This window comes from Balaenoptera physalus, assembly GCF_965194825.1.
Source record: "Balaenoptera physalus genome assembly, chromosome: 3".
Classification (NCBI taxonomy): Eukaryota; Metazoa; Chordata; class Mammalia; order Artiodactyla; family Balaenopteridae; genus Balaenoptera; species Balaenoptera physalus.
This window is the reverse complement of record NC_138890.1, coordinates 12952697-12959666: the sequence shown is the minus strand read 5'-3', so window position 1 is coordinate 12959666 and position 6970 is coordinate 12952697. Positions and strand designations below refer to the sequence as shown.

The window sequence follows — 6970 nt, the reverse complement described above, 5'->3', positions numbered from 1 at the left end:
GTGTGCGGAGAGAAGGGGAAGCCAGGCAGTGAAACACCAGTGTCTGCGTCCTCTCCACCTGACCCAGAGCTGCAGGGGCATGGTGGGGACTTGGAGTGACCTACAGCTCCCTGGGCATTTCAGGCCACAAAGCCCTGTCAGAGGTCAATGAGCAGTGGGTGAGCCAGGCTGGGGCCGAAGCCAGCATCAGGGATCCTGCCCTGTGAGCCTCCAGGACAGTTGGGGCCTCCAGCTCCCGAGGTGGCCTGTGAGTCCCTTATCACCTCACATACTGATCATCCCTAGGAGACAGTCACTATATTTTCCTTGTACAGATTTATAATGTCACCTTCTCTTCATGCCTGCGAGACAGAAGACTGGGTCCAGTCCCCAGCCAAGGGCCCTGCATCCCAGTGAAAAATGTGGCTTGATTTAAAAACAATCATTTGTCTCTTCCTGTGTCTCCTGCCTTCTCGAGCTGGTCTCTCTTCCCACCTCCTTTCTCTCTGGTCTCTGTCTCTGTGTTTCTCCACCAGAAACACTTCTCTTCCCTCCCTCTCCTGCTCTCTCTCCCTCCCTCTCCTGCTCTCTCTCCCTCCATCTCTGCCTTTCTCCCTTTGTTTATTTCTCACTCACTATAATTCCCTTTTCCCTTCCACTATGTGCCCGCTCCAACCCCCCTATTAGGAGGCCCTGATAAATCCGGCCTTGCCCAGAACCTTGGGGCCGGCCCCTTAGCCTCTATCTACCCATTCATCAAATGGGCTTGTCCTAGGACCTGAAGTCCTGGGCGGAGGGGAGTTTGGCAGCGGACATTTCCCTCCCTCCCCGGCTGCAACAGCACTTCACGGCCCGGCAGGGAGGGGTTAACCGCGTGCCGTCCCCCTTCCCCCAGCCCTGCATTTAATTAGCGGCCCCGCGGGGCTGCCGAGCTGGGCGTGGGGCGAGGGGGGCCGGGCCGGGAAGGGAGGGAGGGAGGAGAGGAGGCGGAGAAGAAGTGGAGGGGAGAAAAAACGGAGGGAGAGGGACGAAAGGGGGCTGGAGGTAAGGAGGGGGTGCCGGGAACCAGCCGGGGATTCTAATCCCGCCTGACTAGTGTCCCCAGCTCGTACCTCAGGGCTCTCGGTTCCCTTCCCCGCCCCTCGGGGTGGGAATCCCCTCCCACCCCCCCTCCCGAAGGCCGAGCCCGGCGCCCGCAGTAAATGTCAGCTCTCTTCCCATTGTCCGGTGGAGGAAACTGAGGCCCACGTAGATGTGGCGACTAACTAGGACACGGCTCGGGGCCGCCCAGCGTTTATCTGCGTTTGTCTGCGTGCTGGAGAACAAAACCAAAACACCAGTTCGTCCCAGCCAGGCGACGCCGGGGGCGGTCTCGGCTTGGGAGACGGTGACCCGGTGGGATAGAGGTGGGCTGGGGCAGACTGGCGGGGGAACCTGGAGCCCAGAGGCCCAGGGTTTTCCCAGCTAGGCCACGCCCCTCGTGCCTCAGTTTCCCAGTCTATTTGCGCAACGTCGGGGAAACTGGAGGGCCGGGCCCTACCCACCACCACACCCACGGTCTCCCGCGCTACAGGGGCGCGGGCCGGGCGGCCAGAGCACCCGAGTCTACGCCGCTCCGCCTCGCCTTGACGTCGGTGCTGACGCCACCCGCCCCCCTCGCCGCCACAGAGTCCGGTCGCTGCGCGGGGTTAACTCTTGCTCTGCCACCCGCCGTGCCGAGACACCCCCCCCCCCCGCAACCCAGTAACCTTTCTCTCCCCTACCCCTGCCAGAGGAGGGGCCAGGCTGCCCGGACCGACGTGGGACAGGTCCTGGGCAGCCCAGCCGCCAGGCGAGGCGAGAGGCCCCGATCGGCATCCAGGTCTTTGCCTGAGCCTGGAATGCGCCTCCCTCCCCAATCCAAGTCCTTGTTTACTGCGACATCCCTCCCTCCGGCCCGGCCCTGACCCCTCCAGGGCTGGGCGTGTCCTTGTCCGGCTGCGTCTCCACGCCCCGGGCGGGGGGCTCCTCAGGCCCGGGGCGGGGACCTGTCACCCAGCAATTCGCTGTTTCAAGGTTCGAGTTTCTTATCCCCATTTTTAACATGAGAACCGTCGAAGCCTAGAGAACTTGTAAGTCACCCAGAGGTGGGCCGTGTAACCCTGGCCGAGCCCCAGCTCGTGCGGCTCCCCTGCCCCACCCCTGAGGGGGCGGGGGCTCGAGTCCCTCGACGGGGGAGGGAACCCTGCAGGCCCCGCCCTGCCCCAGGGGAAGTGAGAATGGGGGGCCCTCCCCCGCATCCTCACCACTTCCTCCCGGGGAGAGGCGGTGGCGGAGGGGGCAGGGGGGAAGGGTGGGAGGCGACGGGCGAGGGAGTTCAGAGGAACGGCCTCAGGTTCAGAGTGGGGGGTCTCCCTGCCCCCACGCCCAGGAAGGGCACGACTGGCGTTAATATATACCTCGCATGCAGCCCCTCCCCGCAATCTGCTCCTTCCTGGGGGGCCCCTTCCCAAGCGACCCGGACTCTGCCTGCTCCTCCCCACCCTGGGGGCCCCCGCCGCCTCCTCCCTGCTCCCTCGGCCGCTTGCTTCACCCCCATTCGATCTACTCCCCTACAGGAGCCTGATCCTGTAGGGCTGCCGACCAGCTGCCGGCCCACAAGGTCCTTCCCCCCGCCCCCCGCAGGCTTGAGGTCCAGCCCCATCTTCTCTCTGCATCAGCCCAACTCCCTGAGCCTTGTCTGCCTGTAGAGATTCACCTGGATTCCAGTCTTCCCTCCAAAGATTGGACCCATGCTTTGCTCAGAGCCTCAGTTTGTTCATGTGAAAAATGGGGACAGGTGTCACTCTTCGCGGTGCTGCTGTGGGGTTTTAAAGGAACAATGTCGAGAGTGGGTTTCCCATCTTGGCAGCATGGAAGCATCTGCTCATTACTTCACTAACTCATCCACTTATTCATTTAATTACTTATTAATGTATCCATTGATTCACACACACACCCTCCCCAATCCCAGGCAGCTTGGGAGCGACCTCAGGGGCCCACAGGACTGTGGGTGGGGACAGCCCCAGGGTCTTGAGGCAGAAATGGGAGCTTCCACTTAACCAACCTGAAGCCTCCTCAGAGAGGCCCCTGGGGTCCCACCCCCAAGAGGCCTCTGCCTGCCACTGCAGCCTCCACCTGTCCCCCCAAACAGGTCGGTACGTCTCAGGGCCTTGGGAAGATTCCGGCTGATGCAGGCAAACCCCGCGTCATAGGTGCTCGTCACCAAGGCTGGGCACATTATTGAGCTCCTACTGCGTGCTGGGGTCCTCCCCTTGGGGACAGGAATGCTGGGTGGGTCCCTGTGGCCCCTCCTGCCCTCTGGACACACATGCCCCACTCTTGTTGGTTTGGGGCTTCCCTGCTTTTAATGCTTTCTGGATACTGGGACATTCGGGGTCCAGGACGGGCCCAGAGTGTCCCTGAGGAGTGAATGCCTGAGTTTTGCTCTCATTTCATCGTTTTTCGGTTTCTTTCTATTTATGGCAAGAGAAACTGGTTTTCCATTCCTGGTGGTGACTCGAAGCTTCCCTCTTGAAATGTATTTACTGAAGTAGAAACAGAAAAGGGGTCGACTTAAAGGAAAAAATTGTGACATTGACCTAAAGCGGGCTTCTATGTCATGGTGCTGGTTTCCCATCCCGGGTGAGAGTCTGGTCAGCTCAGAGGTGATGAGGGATGGCCCCAAACCCTCCCCCAGCACACAGGCCTGGGCATACAGCAGGTGTTCATATATAGAGGGTGGTAGAATGGATGAATGATGGTGCTTGCACTTGACCAAAAGCAAAAAACAAAAACAAATCAGCTTCTGAAGCTGGTCTTGTGAAATCGAGCTCACCACCCTCTGACCCCCAAATCTTCCGGTTCCCCAACGTCGGCCTGTGAAAAGGCCTAACGTGGGTCTGGGCATACAGCAAGTGTACCTAAAATGTGCACTAGATGAGTGCAGGAGTCCTGCCTGTCCTGGGGGGTGGAGGTCAGGGTAGCATAAGAAGTTATTTTCTTGTCCCATAGCCCTTCTGGACTCATTCAATCGATCAACAAGTATTGGACCTAGTGACTCTTCTGAGCCTGCGGGAGCCTCGGGACACCACAACCTCGGGAAAGAGTCAACAGGGCCACCGGTCATAAAGCAGGCTCTGCCCGGTGTCCATCTGGTGCTGAAGGGGGCTGCCGGCGCATCAGCTTCCTCGGCGGTAAAATGGTCTTGTGAGACTGGAAAGAGCCAGAGGGCAGTGGCTGAGTCCTCTCCCAGCGGCCTGACAAACACCTGCACTGGACGAGGGAGGAGAGCGGTTCCTGCTCCAGGCGAGGGCGGAGGCGGGACAGGAGGGGAGGGGCCGCCGCCTGCGCCAGTAACCCGATCCTCAGGAATGCGCCGGGGCCAGAAGCGCCCCCAGCCCGAGCCCGGCGCCCTTCCCCCGGCCCACCCGCGGGGTTCTGCCACCCGGGGACGGTCTCCGCAAGTTCCACCCCCACTAGACCTTGGGTCCTAAGCGCCGGGGGACTGTCCGCAGAAGCCCCATCCGGCTCCGCGGTGCTCTGAGCACCCCGGGACCATCCTTGGCAAGAGCCTCTGCCCCAGGACCCCTCCGCTTCACTCCCTTGGGCTTCCTGCTTAACTCTTTTTCTTTGGGGCTTTCCGTTTTATTAAGTAGATTTTAGGTCTCTGGAGCTTCAAATAAAGACTAAACATTAAATCGAATTGCAGGTTGCTTTAAACAAGAAAGCAAACCTCTTCGCGCTGGGGAGAGGGCAGAGCTGCGGAGATTTTAACGCCGGCGAGGGGGCGTTATGTTCAGCCTCCATTTGGAAGGCTGGGGTGGGAATGGGGCTGAGGCCTTGGCTGTGTGACCCAGGGAAGGTCGCGCGCCCTCTCTGGATGCTGCTCTGGGAAGTGGGATAATGTCCCAAGACTTAAGAAGCTGCAGGGAGAGTAAAGGCGAAAATGAAGAGTCCCGACCTAGCCCTGTTACCCTCTGGTCCCTCAATCCTATCTGCCACTTCTGCTGCCCTTGAGACAAATACCACCTAGGTTTCAGGGGAGGTACCTCCACGGCCCCCCCTTCCTTCTCTCGCTCTGGCTCCCCTTGGCTCAGTGAATCCAGCCCCATTTGCCTCTCTACCCTCCATCGATGTGGCCAGCAGGTTCTGCCCCTGGGCCTTTGCACTTGCTGTTCTCACTGGGACACTGCCCTCAAATTAATTATCTCATGATTTGCTCCAGCTCCTCCTGTATTCAACATCACCTCTTGGGGTGACCCTCCCAGAGTACCCAACTCTAAAACACTACCCCCTTCATCCTCCATGAAGGAGGTACCATTTATTTTCCTTGAAGCTGTGCTTGTCAGGTTCCTCCTTCACACTGTGTGTCTGAGAGGTTGCTGGTGTTTGTGTCACCCATGTGAGTCCCCATCACTAGGCTCACAGTAGGTGCTCAATCATTGTATGTGGAATGAATGAATGAATGGGAGTTTTCCCTAGTTCACTGCATGGGACTGTTGATGGATTTCAGGCCCCCCTTGACCTGCCTGAGAAGCCCCCTGTCTGGGAGTACTAAAGCTGGACACAGCTGCCCCCCAGCTCTATGGGGTCAGCGCTGGTCCAAATGGAGGATCAGGAGTGTCCCAGAGGGAGGAATGAGAGGATGGGGAAGGGCACTGGGTCACAGGGAACAGCAAGTGCACAGCAGAGGAGCCTGAGGCGGGTAGATATTGGAGAGTAGGGATGGCAGAGGCTGCCAAGGGCAGCTCCCCACACTTAGAGGCCAAGACAGGTCTTCCCCACCTAGCTCCAAGGACCCTCCTGGGGCAGAGAGAATCAAACACAGAGTGGACAGGGCTTAGTCAGATGGAAGGGTTTAGGGGAGTCGCTGGAGGCATGGTTAAGGAAGACTTCTTGGAGGAGGGAGTACTGGAGGTGGGTTTTGAAGGATGAGTAGGAGTTTGCCAGGAGGCTAAGGAAGGGCACTCCAGGCTGAGGGTACTCCAAAGAACTGCAGTTAAGTTTGGCCAAATGATAATAAAGTAAAACAATTATTATAGAGAACATTTATTGAGCCCTTACTATTTGTTCAAATACTTCCAATAAAAGTCACAATACTCCATGAAGTAGGTGGATTATTTGCTCCATTTTCATAAGCAGTAAACACACTCAGAGAGGTAACATGCCTTGGCCTTCCTGTGCCTCCATTTCCCAAAGCCTGTCTGTTGGGTGACCTCTCAGCTCAAGCTGGCCCTGCCCACAGCTTACCAGACCATCGCTACCTATCAAAGTCAAGGCCCAAGGTCAGGGTGGAGCCTCCCTAGGCCACCAACTCACCCTCCTGCCTTGGGGAGAAGCATGATCCCATCTCCTTCAGTTTAGCCCCACTGCACAGGCCCAGAGAAGGGTCCTAGGGCAGGGCTGGTTACAGGCTGGGGCCTGCATCCGCTCCATTTAGGGGTCCCTTTGCCCGGGCTGGTACCCAAGAGGACAGGTCTGGAGGGCACAGAGACCCACATTCCTGGAAACACAGACACATACATCTACACACACACACACAGGTACATAGATCCATATGCACGGATCCATACGGGCACAGACACCCACTCCCATGTGTGAACACATTTGGGTACACTGACCCACGCATGAACACACACAGGCACATGTGGGCACAAACAGACATTTGTGTGTATGTAGACACAAACCCATACCCCCAACCGTCTGCCAGCCAGGCCAGGCTTCTTGCTCGTGATGACAACCTCCCTCATGGCCTTCTTGCTCCACAGCCCAGTTAGGGGCAAGGCCAGGTGAGGAAGGGAAATAGAAGAACAGGTGCTCATGTCCATAGGCCAGTCAGACAAACTGAGGCCAGAAACTGCCACAGCAACCCCACCAGCCAGTGTTCTTTAACGCTGGCTATTGGATGCTAGGCCCCATGCAGGAAGCTGGGGACCCATCAGGCTCAAGATAGACAAGGTCCCTGCCCTCC

General features: G+C 58.4%; 1 long non-coding RNA gene across 1 annotated transcript; it reads left to right on the top strand.

Moving 5' to 3' along the window:
- Positions 1–981: 981 nt before the first annotated feature.
- LOC309658074 lies at positions 982–3928 on the top strand. Its single transcript, XR_014262022.1, has 3 exons — positions 982–1023; positions 1752–2090; positions 3152–3928. It is a non-coding gene; the product is annotated as an uncharacterized lncRNA (long non-coding RNA).
- Positions 3929–6970: the final 3042 nt, after the last annotated feature.